A 14,679-nucleotide genomic window follows, 5' to 3' on the forward strand; every position below is an offset into this window, starting at 1 on the left:
ATTTTGGAAGATAGTTCTATAGTTTTTTACAAAACTAGATAATTTTGCCATACAGTTTAGCAATCATACTCACTGGTGTTTAGCCAAAGGAATTGAAAACTTATTGCACTTATTTATATTCAAAATGGGTGAAAATTATGTCCACACAAAAACCTCCACAAAGATGTTTATAGAAGATTTATTTATAATCACCAAAATATGGAAATGGCCAAGATGTCCTTCAGTAGGTGAATAGATGAATGAACTGTGGAACATGTAAACAATAAAATATTAATTAGCACTAAAAAGAAATGAGCTATTTAGCCATGAGAAAACATGAGAGAGGGGGCTTGGCACCCATAGCACAGTGGTTATGGCGCCAGTCACATATACAAAGGCTGGCAGGTTCAAAACTGGCCCAGGACAGATAAAAAACAATAACAAGTGCAACAAAAAATAGCCAGGCATTGTGGTGGGCATCTGTAGTCACAGCTGCTTGGGAGGCTGAGGCAAGAGAATCCCTTAAGCCCAAGAGTTTGAGGTTGCTGTGAGCTGTGACTCCATAGCACTCTATCGAGGGCAACGTAGTGAGACTTTGTGAGAAGTGAGACTCTTTTCTCCAGGAAGATTGGGTTAAGGGTAAACAGGGACACAGAGGAATGAAACATCTGAAGAGGACAGATAACGCATGTAAGCAGGAGAGAGGAGGGTGGGGAGGGCAAGTCTGATCTTCTCAGATGGACATTTCAGCTTCTCTAGTCTAAGGTACTAATTGATGGTCTCAGCTCTCCTGCGTGGCTGATTTCCCCTTGCAGGAATAGTCATGTAGACATTTTCCTGACTGTGCACCTTATCTTGAGTTGAAAGGCCTGTGAGGAATTTGGTCTAGCTATCTCCCACACAAGGTTACTCTCATTTCTGCCTTATAAGAAGGAGGCTAACAAGGGCCAGGGTGTATCTGCCAGAACACAATGCCATATCACATTCAGGTATGGTCTGCCCTGTTGGACACTATAAGAATGAGGCATAAGAATGCCTGCAGCCTCACTGCTTATGAGTTCCAGATGGCACCAAATGATTACCCGAGTCTCTACATTACTAAGGTATGCAGCCCTGGGGCAGAGGCCAGTGTCCAAGAGCCCAGCACAAGACTGACTGCACCATTTTGGAAACAGAAGACATCATGGCAGCTTCAAGGGCAGGTCACTGGGAGGAGGACCATTAGTTAGAAGAGAATCTCATTATCCATGCCTGCAGTCACTCATGACTTGGCAGGGTGATACAGTTTCTATAGGCCTCTGGAGTTTCTAGGCCTTTCATGACCAAGTGTCTGATTTTAGAGGGGCTACGTGAGAAGTAAAGTGGCTGCAATGCTAAGGGCCACTGAAGCTGTAGACTAAAGAAGCTGGTGACCAGGTTTGTTGACCACTAAAGCTGCAAAGCAGTTGCATCCCTCAGAAATGTCAGAGCAGTAGATTCTCCATGGAAAAGGAACTCATGATGACAAAATGATTGAACAATTAGTAGGGACAGATGTACCTAGCCTATTCTTGAAGTGAATGCTGGGGAATTTGAGTGCACCCTACACACAAAAAGGGACTTCCATGAGGTCCTAGCTACAAGGTGAGTGCCCCCACCCCCACCTTCACAGTTGAGCCCTGGTGTTCACCCTGAACCTGATATTTTAGAAAACTAGCTCCAGTACAGCAGCCAGGGCTTTGTCTCTGTTTTGTTGCTGTATCTCCAATGCCTAGAACTGCTCCTGAAAAATAATGGTTGCACAGGATTCATTGGATGGATAGATGGATGGACGGAGAGAAACATTTTTGAGTTGAAGAACAAATGAGGACTAGAGAGGTAAAGTTATAGGGATAGTCACCTTCAATAGCAGAAAAGCAACAGACATTTTCAGATGACAACTCTGTTCTCAGTTTGGTAATCTGGTTGTACAGATATGTACTAATTGTGTGTGTATATTGTTCAACAATATTACATTATGGTTCCTTTTGGAGTACCTGCTCGTCCTTTTCATGACCTAACTTTATGGAATTGAGTCCATTATTCCCCATTGCCAGCTGAGCTCTCATTCCCTCCCTGGCCCAGGCTCACTGTGTTGCACTGCACCTGTGTCCTTGCTGTACACAGTCTAGGTGTTTGTTTGCACGAGTGCCCAGGTTGACATGTGCTTGGCACATGGGCACAGCCTCCCTGGAGGAGCCCTTTCTGATCAATTGGTGCCCAGACCACACTTATTTTTAACTACTTTAAATATTACCCCTATTAGGTAAATAACCTAATATTAATTTAAATAGAGTTGACCCTTGAACAACGTGGGTTTGAATTGCACAGGTCTGCTCATATGCAGATACTTTTTAACCTGGTGTGGATTGAAAATATAGTATTGGAGGGACATTAAGCTTATACAGAGGGCAGAATTAGAATTCTATAGGAGGATTCTCTGGGACTGACTGTGGGTCTTGAGTATGATCAGATTATGCAAGGATCCTGGAACCAATCCCCCATGTATACTGAGGGACAATGGTATATTCTTAGTATATCTAATGCTCATTTGATGTATAAGAATTGTTAATTTAAAATAGATCTTTAATAATAATTCTCATTTAATTGGGAAACATGTATCTTTGTTTCTCATTTTCATTCATTCAACTTTGTGTCTGCAAACTATCTACATCCCTTCATTTCTTCTGACTGCTACAAAATGTTCCATTGCATGTAGGTAACATTTTACTTATCCACTCTTCTAAGGGCAGACATAAAGGTTAGCATCTGTTTTTTGCTGCCATCAATAACTCCAATGAAGTTAGGAAGTCTTAATATATCTTCCTTTCCAGAGCTGTGTGCTTAGTTTTGTGAGGTACAAACCCAAGATGGAATTGCTGTATGAAGTGGTACACAAGTCTAATTTTCTCATGGTTATTAAGCATTATAAACTGCTCTTTATAAAGGCCATATCCATTTATAGTTTGTCCAGCAGCATGTGAGGGGCCTTGGATCTTCTGACATCTCTAGAAACTGATATCATCCATAAAAATATTGAGTATAATGGCATTACATTGTTGTTTTACTGTTTGTATCTCTAATTTCTAGTGAATATGAGCTTGTCTTTTTTTTTTTTTTTTTTTGAGACAGGGTCTCATTCTGTTGCCCTTGCTAAAGTGTGGTGGTGTCATTGTAGCTCACTATAACCTCCAACCCCTGGGCTAAAGCGATCCTCCTGACCCAGCTTCCTGAGCAGCTGGGAGGAACACACCACCACTCCTGGCTAATTTTTTCTATCTTGTAGAGATAAGGTCTTGCTTTTGCTCAGGTTGTCTTGAATTCCTGACCTCAAGGAATCCTCCAGCCTTGGCCTCCTAAAGTGGTAGGATTATAGGCACCCACCACCGTGCCTGGGTCATTCTTCTTCTCCTCCTTCTCCCTCCTCCCTCTTCCCTCTCCTTCCACCCTCTCTTCTTCTCCCCTTTCCTCCCTCTCTTCCTTCCCGTCCTCCTCCCTCTCTTCCTCCCCTCCTTTTTTTTTTGTAGAGATAGGCTTTCACTCTTTCTCAGGCTAATATCAAACTCCTGAAGTGAAGTGATCCTCCCACCTCAGATTTCCAGAGAGCTAGGATTATAGGTGTGAGCCACCGCACCCTACCAACAATCCTGTCCTTAAAATACTTGTTAGCTATTCAGTTTTTCAGTTCTATGAATGGCCAATTCAATTCTTTGCCAATATTTTAATGAATTTCCTGATTTTTCCCCTCTTGTCATGAGTTTCCTCAATGTGCCAGACACGAATCCTTTGTAAGTTTTTGGAGACTGAAATTTTCTTTTCTCATCTGTTAAAATTGCTTTCTTAAGATTTCTACAGTGTGACATCAACTTTATGTCCTGATCTGAACTATTTTACAGTAGTTTGCCCTTATCTGCCTAGGATATGTTCTAAGACAGGGTCCTCAAACTATGGCCCACGGGCCACATGCGGCCCACCAAGGACATTTATCCAGCCGGTTGGGTGTTTTTTGACACAGTTGCCTATCCTGCTTAGCAGCTGACTTGTCCTGGCCTGCTGGGTGTTTTTGCTGCCCTGCCTGTCTTGCTTAGCAGCCCACTTGTCCCAGGACGCAGTGTGCACGTGTGGAATGTGCCCCCACTCTCCAACTCCCCTCCTACTCTCTGACTCCCCTCTTTTTCTCTGTCTCTTGACTCCTCTTCTCAGTCTCAGGTGTAATCGGAGTCGTCACCAGGTTGAGCTACAAGGTGAGTGATCCCTGAATCTAGAAAGGCATATTTTATTCAGATCCTCCCAGGGCTCAATATCACAACAGTCATAGTAATAAATGCTCCTGTTCACCCACCCAGGACCTGCAGGATCCCCTCACGCCGTCCCCACCTCCCTTGTAACCGTGGAAGCTCTAGAAGGTGGTCCGCAAGTGTTTGCACAGGCTGTCCTCTGCAGCTTCCCTATCAGAGCCACTTGTTCATGAAGCCACTCCCACTGCTCCTGCATAGGGTGCCCTGCCAGTGAATGTTGTCATCTGTGCAGTGAGGGGACCCACCCTAGTGTCCCCCAAACCTGCTACTTACAGGGACCCAGTGGCCTGCCTTCCTGAAGCCTTGGCCTGGAGCTTTGCTGTGTGTGCCTCAGACATGGAGGCGGTTCCTCTTCTCAACTCCATGTGTCACACTTATCACCTGAACATTAGGCTGTGTTATTCTTGACATAGGAAAGCAGCTATTTCTGCTTCCACCTGGACCCCTCAGCCCAGGCCTGCTCTGGGCAAATCCTATTGGCCCCTGTATTTCTCTTAGCTCTGGCTGAGCCTCATTGGGACCCACTGTCACCATCACACAACTCATCTGATGCCAGCTAGTAACCTGGGATGGGATGGGCAGAGCAGGCTCCATGCCCCCGCATAGGTTCAGCCTGACCCCAGTACCTGATGGGCAGTGGGGACTGGTAAGACACAAGTGCTGAGTGGGTAACATAAGAGTAAGGCTCAGAGGAGACCCTGGAGGCCGGAGGCTGAAGCCTGTGGCACTCACTTCCCCGTCCCTGTAGACAGGTGTCTCTTAGCAACCAGGCAAGGCACCTGGGCCACTCAGGACTCAAGTGGAGACTGGCACTCACTTCAGTTTCTTCTCCTTCTGTTTCTTCTGTTGCCTGAGATGACCTTCACCCTGAACTGTTTTTGCTTCCTCACCAGGAGCCTCTGAGCCCAGCCCTCCCCACAACTGAGGTGGGGGCAGCAGCCAGGGGCTACGCAGGAGCAGCTCTGTGCACCTCCTCCTGCCACAGGACATGTCCTCTCCCCTCAGCCTGCTCCTCAGCTTGAGGCCAGCTTGCTCCCCTGCCCCATCTTCACTCTTCCCCTCCAATGCCACTCACCTTCTGTCTGACTTTCTGCAGGCCCAAGCTTCCTTATGTTGATGCATTTTGTTCTCTTTGCCTACAGGAAGTCTCCCCACTTGGCAGACTCCTGGGCAGCCTGCAGACTAAGATGATGTCCTCCGGGACCCAAACATCCCTAAGACAAGCCTCCCTGGTTCTGGTGCTATGGACTTGGCTTGCTCTGTTCCCTTTCCCCACCTAGTCTCCACACAGGACGACAGCCATCATCTTAAAATGCAGCTCAGGACATGTCACCGCTTCACTCCCCAGTGAGTTTAGAATGGAGCCCACGTTCCTTGCCCGCCTCTGGTGTCACTCCTTTCCTGCCTCCTCTTCCTCTGGCACTGCCAGCCTCCCAACTCTCCCTGGAGCTGAGGTCTTCCCTCTTGCTTCAAGTCCTCTGCACAAACTATTCCCTTCTCTCCCTTTCCCTGGAATTCTCACTACGTATCTTCCAGATGTCAGCTTAAATTTCCCCTCCTCAGAAAAGGCTTTATACCTCTGTCTAGAAGACGTCCCCAGCATTGTCTGTTTTGACAACGTTAGTGCCTTAGTCATGTGAGCTGTAACAGGCAGAGTGGTTTATAAACAACAGCAATGTGTTGCTTGCAGTTCTGGAGGCTGAGAAGTCCAAGATCACGGTGTTGGTCGACTTGGTGGAGGCCCGCTTCTGGTTTCTAGGCAGTACCTTCTCACTGCATCTTCTCATGATGGAAGGGATGAAAGAGCTCTTTCTAGGGCAGGGGTCCTCAAACTACAGCCCACGGGCCACAAGTGGCCTGCCAAGGACATTTATCCAGCCTGCCATAGCTGCCTGTCCTGCTTAGCACTGACTCCTCCTGGCCCGCAGTGCGCATGTGTGGAATGTGTGCCAACTCTCTGACTCTGCTCCTTCTCTCTGTCTCTCGAATCCTCCTCTCAGTCTCTGGTGTAATCAGAGGAGTCACCAGGTTGCCTGTGCAGAGCCTGCTGCTGCCTAAGGACTGAGGTAAGAACAAGTTAGGATTTATTTATTTTTTGAAGCTAGGAGGTCTATTTTTTTCATTGTGCAGTTAGTAGGGCCTTTTTTTGCAGTTAAGGGGGGCCTTTTTGGCCTGAAGTTAGGAGGTCTTTTTTTTTTTTTTTTTGCAGATAGGGGGCGCCTTTTTTTTGAAGTTATAAGAGCCTTTTTTTTGAAGTTAGGAGAGCCTTTTTTTTTCGAAGTTGGTTAGTTGGTTGGGGGTAGTTTCTAGGGGGGTTGCATCCAGTGATAATGCAAACTGTCAGTGCTCAGAGGTAATGCAAATAGTCAGTGCTCAGTGGTAATAATTGTAAGTGCTCAGTGTTAATACAAATTGTTAGCGCTCAGTATTAATGGAAATTGTCAGCAGGCAGTGTTATCGCAAATGGTCAGCGGTCAGTGTTATTGCATGGGGGCCCCAAACTGGTAATCTGCCTAGGGCCCCATGGGAACTTAATCCGGCTCTGCAGACAACCGAGGAGTAGGAAACCCAATTTAATAGACAGTAAATGCATTTATATTCTGATTACTATTCAGTTGCGTAAGAGCTGTGCCGCGACCACCGACCTGCCTCCCCATGCCCTGACCAGGAACTGTGGGAGCCACACAAGCCTGCATCCTCCCTCCTATACCCTCCCTGCCTCCACACCAGCATTCTCGTCTGGCCAGGGACTCTAGTAGCCGTGTGCCCTCTGGAGCCCTCCATGACTCTGTGCAGAGCCCGTCCTCTGGCCAGAGACTGCTGCAGCCTTGGGCTCTCTGTGCCAAAGTCACTGGGCACCAGGCACTCCCAGAACTGAGTGCACCACCTCCCACCCTGTTGCTGGATCTGGGTGTGTCACACTCCAGACCCGCTTCCACAACCAGAACTTCCCAGCTGGGGCAGCCCCAGAGGAACTACAAAGGGTCACTCCTGACAAAGATCCGGCAACAATAGAGTGATCTTGCTGGGGTATAATCTTGGACAGACACCTCCCCAACTCTGAGGACGGCCAGAGGCAACGGTGAAAAACAATCATGAAGCTAAATCAACAGAAAAACTCTGGCAATATGAATAATCAGAGTAGATTAACTCTCCCAAAAATCAATGGGGCAGACACAGCACAAGATCCCATGCACAAACAAATAGCTCAGATGTCAGAAATCGAATTCAGAATTTGGATAGCAAATAAGATCGAATTAGAATTCCAAGCACTAACCCAAAAGATATCTCAAGAATGCAACAAATTCAAAGACCAAATAACCAAAGATTTTTACACATTGAGACAAGAAGTTGCAGCCCTCAAAGATCTCAGAAACACAGTAGAATCCCTCAGTAACAGAATGGAGCAACCAGAAGAAAGGATTTCTGACATTGAAGACAAAGCTTTTGAATGCTCCCAAACTCTCAAAGAGGAAGAGAAATGGAGGGCAAAAACAGATCACTCTCTCATAGAGCTCTGGGATAATTCGAGGAAAATCAATATTTGTCTTATAGGGATCCCCAAAAGAGATGAAGTGGTTTCACAAGGCACAGAGTCTCTTCTCCATGAGATTATGAAGGAGAACTTTCCAGACATGCCACGAGATTCTGAAATTCAGACAGCAGACGGTTTCAGAACTCCAGCATGACTCAACCCGAATAAGACACCCCCCAGACACATCATAATCAATTTCACTAAAGTTAATATGAAGGAGAACATTCTGAAAGCAGCCAGACAAAAGAACACCATCACCTACAAGGGCAAGAATATTAGAATAACTGCAGATCTCTCTGCTGAAATCTTTCAAGCTAGAAGAGGATGGTCATCGACTTTTAATCTCCTAAAACAAAATAACTTTCAACCCAGGATCCTGTACCTAGATAAACTGAGTTTCATATATGACAGAGAAATTTAATACTTAAGTGACATTCACGTGTTGAAGAAATTTGCCATAACTAAACCAGCTCTCCAGGATATTCTCAGACCTATCCTCCATAAAGACCAGCGTAATCCTCCACCACAAAAGTAAACCCACCCAAAAAATTTTTATCAAATTCCAACTTCCACAGTCTCAAAGGATTAAAAATGTCCACCGGACTCTCGAAAGGCTTATCAATATTCTCAATTAACGTGAATGGTTTAAATTGTCCCCTAAAGAGGCACAGGTTGGCTGACTGGATACAAAAACTCAAGCCAGATATCTGCTGCATACAAGAATCGCATTTTACATTAAAAGACAAATATAGACTCAAGTGAAGGGATGGTCATCTATACTCCAGGCAAAAGAAAAGCAGAAAAAAGCAGGCATTGCAATCCTATTCGCAGACGCAATAGGGTTTAAACCAACCAAAATAATTAAGGATAGGGATGGACACTTCCTATTTGTTAAAGGTAACACTGAATATGATGAGATTTCAATTATTAATATTTATGAACCCAACCAGAATGCACCTCAATTTATAAGAGGAACTCTAAAAGACATGAGCAACTTGATTTCCTCCAGTTCCTTAGTAGTTGGAGATTTTAATACCCCTTTAGCAGTGCTGGATAGATCCTCCAAAAAGAAGCTAAGCAAGAAATTTTAAATTTAAACTTAACAATTCAACATCCAGACTTAATAGACATCTACAGAACATTTCATCCCAACAAAACTGAATATACATTCTTCTCATCAGCCCATGGAACATACTCCTAAATTTACCACATCCTACGCCACAAATCTAACCTCAGCAAATTTAAAAAAATAGAAATTATTCCTTACATCTTCTCAAACCATCATGGAATAAAAGTTGAACTCAATAACGACATGAACCTGCATACCCATACAAAAACATGGAAGCTAAACAACCTTATGCTGAAGGATAAATGGATTATAGATGAAATTAAGAAGGAAATCACCAAATTTTTGAAACAAAACAACAATCAAGATAGGAATTACCAGAACCTCTAGGATGCTGCAAAGGCAGTCCTAAGAGGGAAATTTATAGCACTGCAAGCCTTCCTTAAGTGGAAAGAGAGGAAGTTAATAACTTAATGGGACATCTCAAGCAACTGGAGAAGGAAGAACATTCCAACCTCAAACCCAGCAGAAGAAAAGAAATAACCAAAATCAGAGCAGAATTAAATGAAATTGAAAACAAAAGAATTATACAACAGATCAATAAATCCAAAAGTTGGTTTTTTGAAAAGATCAATAAAATAGATAAACCTTTGGCCAACCTAACCAGGAAAAAAAAGTAAAATCTCTAATTTCATCAATCAGAAATGGTAATGATGAAATAACAACAGACCCCTCAGAAATTCAAAAAATCCTTAACAAATACTACACGAAACTCTACTCTCAGAAATATAAAAATCTGAAAGAAATCAACCAATACCTGGAAGTACGCCACCTACCAAGACTTAGCCAGAATGAAGTGGAAATGTTGAACAGGCCTATATCAAGTTCTGAAATAGCATCAAATATACAAAATCTCCCTAAAAAGAAAAGCCCAGGACCAGATGGCTTTATGTCAGAATTCTACCAAACCTTTAAAGAAGAACTAATACCTATACTACTAAACCTTTTCCAAAATATAGAAAAAGAAGGAATATTACCCAACACATTCTATGAAGCAAACATCACCTTGATCCCCAAACCAGGGAAAGACCCAACAAGAAAAGAAAATTATAGACCAATATCACTAATGAATATTGATGCTAAAATACTCAATAAGATCCTAACAAACAGAAACCAACAACACATCAAAAAAAAATTATACACCACAACCAAGTGGGATTTATCCCAGGGTCTCAAGGCTGGTTCAATATATGTAAATCTATAAATGTAATTCAGCACATAAACAGACTAAAAAATAAGGACAATACGATGCTTTCAATTGATGCAGAAAAAGCTTTTGATAATATCCAGCATCCCTTCATGATCAGAACACTTAAGAAAATTGGTATAGAAGGGACATTTTTTAAACTAATAGAGGCCATCTACAGCAAACCCACAGGCAATATTGTATTGAATGTAGTTAATTGAAATCATTTCCACTTAGATCAGGAACCAGGCAAGGTTGCCCATTGTCTCCATTACTCTTTAACATTGTAATGGAAGTTTGAGCCATTGCAATTAGGGAAGAAAAGTTGATCAAGGGTATCCACATAGGGTCAGAAGAGATGAAACTTTCACTCTTCGCAGATGATATGATCGTATATCTGGAAAACACTAGGGATTCTACTACAAAACTTTTAGAAGTGATCAAGGAATACAGCAATGTCTCAGGCTACAAAATCAACACCCATAAATCTGTAGCCTTTATATATACCAACAATAACCAAGCCAAAAAAACAGTCAAGGACTCTATTCCTTTCACGGTAGTGCCAAAGAAGATGAAATATTTGGGAGTATACCTAACAAAGGATGTGAAAGATCTCTACAAAGAGAACTATGAAACTTTAAGAAAAGAAATAGCTGAAGATGTCAACACATGGAAAAACATACCATGCTCATGACTGGGAAGAATCAACATTGTTAAAAGGTCTATACTACCCAAAGCAATATATAATTTTACTGCAATTCCTATTAAAGCTCCAGTGTCATATTTAAAAGATCTTGAAAAAAATCATACTTCATTTTATATGGAATCAGAAAAAACCTTGAATAGCCAAAACATTACTCAGCAATAAAAGACAGCAGGAGGAATCACACTACCAGACCTGAGACTGTACTATAAATTGATAGTGATCAAAACAGCATGGTATTGGCACAAAAACAGAGAAGTAGATGTCTGGAACAGAATAGAGAAACAAGAGATGAATCCAGCTACCTACCGTTATTTGATCTTTGATAAGCCAATTAAAAACATTCAGTGGCGAAAAGATTCCCTATTTAACAAATGGTGCTGGGTGAACTGGCTGGCAACCTGTAGAAGATTGAAACTGGACCCACACCTTTCACCATTAACTAAGATAGACTCTCACTGGATTAAAGATTTAAACTTAAGACATGAAACTATAAAAATACTTGAAGAGAATGCAGGGAAACTCGTGAAGGAATCAGCCTGGGTGAATATTTTATGAGGAGGACTCCCCAGGCAATTGAAGCAGTATCAAAAATACACTACTGGGACCTGATCAAACTAAAAAGCTTCTGCACAGCCAGGAACATAGTAAGTAAAGCAAGCAGACAGCCCTCAGAATGGGAGAAAATATTTGCAGGTTATAAGTCTAAATAAAGGTCTAATAACCAGGTAAAGGTTTAATAACGAGAATCCACAGAGAACTCAAATGTATTAGCAAGAAAAGAACATGTGATCCCATCTCAGGGTGGGCAAGGGACTTGAAGAGTAAATTCTCTATAGAAGACAGATGCACAATGTACAAACACATGAAAAAAAGCTCATCATTCTTAATCATCAGAGAAATGCAAATCAGTACTACTTTGAGATATCTCCTAACCCCAGTAAGAGTAGCTCACATTACAAAATCCCCAAACCAGAGATGTTGGCGTGGATGTGGAGAAAAGGGCACACTTCTACACTGCTGGTGGGAATGCACACTAATACGTTCCTTCTGGAAGGATGTTTGGAGAATACTTAGAGACCTAAAAATAGACTTGCCATTCGATCCTATAATTTCTTTACTAGGTTTATACCCAGAGGACCAAAAATCACAGTATAACAAAGACATCTGTACCAGAATGTTTATTGCAGCCCAATTCATAATTGCTAAGTCATGGAAGAAGCCCAAGTGCCCATCGACCCATGAATGGACTAGCAAATTGTGGTACATGTATACCATGGAATATTATGCAGTCTTAAAGAAAGATGGAGACTTTACCTCTTTTATGTTTACATGGATGGAGCTGGAACATATTCTTCTTAGAAAAGTATCTCAGGAATGGAAGAAAAAGTATCCAATGTACTCAGCCCTACTATGAAGCTAAATTATAGCTTTCACATGAAGGCTATAACCCAACTGTAGCACAAGACTATGAGGAAAGGGCCAAGGAAGGGGAAGGGAGGGGTGAGGTTAGAGTGGAGGGAGGGTAATTGGTGGGGTCCACCTACGGTGCATCTTAGAATGGGTACATGCAAAACTTACTAAAGGCAGAATACAAATGTCTACATACAGTAACTAAGAAAATGCCATGAAGGCTACATTGAACAGTTTGATGAGATTATTTCAGATTGTATATGAAACCAGCACATTGTACCCCTTGATTGCACAAATGTACACAGCTATGATTTAACAATAAAAAAAAATCCAGCAAAGGCTGGGTTGTTTCAAAAAAGAAAAAGTTATTGCTGGTATATTGGTTTTGGAGCACTGTATATATGTGTATATATATAGTAGTAATAGTATATATACTATTCCTAGTATTATATTCTATTACTATTGCTATACTATTATATTCCTAATAGTAATTTGGAATCCCTGGGAAACAATGATATCAAGAAAGAGAAAAATTGACTCAGAGTATAGGATATTCAAAGAAGAGTGAACTTACGATTACTTTTTCATGCAGTACAAGGAAAGAGCTGTGTGTTTGATATGCCAGAATTAGTGTCTGTGTTCAAAGAATACAATTTGCGTTGACACTATCAAACTTAACATAAAGATAAATGTGATTGTTTGGTTGGAGAAGTGAGAAAAGACAAAATATTAAAACTGAAAAATACATGGACAACTCAGAAAAATACTTTTGTGAAGCAGAAACAGCTAAATACTTCATCACTGTGATCAAGTTTTCAAGTTGCCAAGCTAATAGCATGCACTGGCAGACCATTTGTGGAGGGAGAATTTGTTAAAGAATGCCTTCTTTGTGTTGCCAAAGAGATGTGTCCAGACAAGGCCGATTTATTTAGTACAGTGAGTCTTTCAGGATCCTCAGTTACACGAAGAGGATTGAAGAAATGGGAGACAATTTGCATCAGCATTTGCAAAACTCCACAAAAAACTTTTCCTATTTTTCCTTGGCACTTGACAAAAGTAATGATGTTTGTGATTCTGCACAACTTCTAATTTTTATTGGTGGGATGAATGACTTTTTCGAAGTCACAGAAGAACTTGATGCACTGCAAAGCATCAAAGGAACAACTACAGGAGAGGATATCTATGAAAAGGTTTGCCAAACTGTGAATAGTTTGGAGCTGGACTGGGCAAAACTAGCCAATGTGACAACTGATGGTGCTCCTAGCATGGTGGGGTCTAAGAAAGGAGTAATTGCTTATATTAACCAAGAGATGGACAAACATAACTATTCTCATCCAATAGCCATACACTGCCTTATCCACCAACAAGGGCTGTGTAGTAAATCACTGAAGTGGGACTCTGTTATGAAAACTGTGGTATCTTGTGTTAACTTCATTAGAGGTAATGCACTAAACCACAGACAATTTCAGGAATTTCTGTCTGAGCTAAATGTTGCCTTGCAAAGATGTTCTGTGCCACACAGAAGTCCGTTGGCTGAGTAGAGGGAGAGTTTTGAAACATTTCTATGACTTACTACCACAGATTACAGCTTTTCTGCTTTCAAAAAACAAAAAAGTACCAGAGCTCAATGATGCAGAATGGAAATGGCACCTTCCCTTTCTGACAGACGTAACAGAGCTACTCAACAGTTTCAATGTGCAACTTCAAGGAAAGGGGAAGCTCATCTGTGATATACAATCACATGTGAAAGCATTTGAAGTAAAATTAGGATTCCTCATCAAACAAGCGAAGAAGGAAAATTTCTACCATCTCCCCACAACTCAAAATCTGTTAGCAGAAAATCTATTGATTGCATTCCCAAATAAAACATGTGTGGATTCCCTGGGAAAGTTGCAAAAGGATTCCAATTTAGATTTAAAGAGCTTCATCTCCATGAACAGGACATACAGCTTTTCCATAACCCATTTTCTATTGACATTGAAAATGTGGATACGGTTTACCAAATGGAACTGGCTGAACTGTAGAATTGTGACTCTCTGAAAGATGCATTGAAGTCAAGCAGCCTTTCTAATTTCTATGCATCTCTCCCCTCTGAGACATATCCTAATCTCAGGAACTATGCACACAAAATGGCAACCATCTTTGGCAGCACTTATGTCTGTGAACAGACTTTCTCCAGAATGAAACCTCTGAAATCTCCAACCAGATCTAGACTAACTGATGCACATTTGCATCACTTGTTACGACTAGCAGTGACAAATATGGAACCGGACATTGACCATCTCATTAGCCAAAAGCAGGCCCATAGTTCCCATTGAAATACTGGTAAGTTTGTTGATTTAACTTTACTTGTTCTTCATTTTAAATATTGTATTTGTTCCCATTTTGTTTTTTTTATTTCAAAATAAGGTATGTGCAGTG

The sequence above is a fragment of the Nycticebus coucang genome, chromosome 10 (genome assembly GCF_027406575.1).
Source record: "Nycticebus coucang isolate mNycCou1 chromosome 10, mNycCou1.pri, whole genome shotgun sequence".
Lineage (NCBI taxonomy): Eukaryota > Metazoa > Chordata > Mammalia > Primates > Lorisidae > Nycticebus > Nycticebus coucang.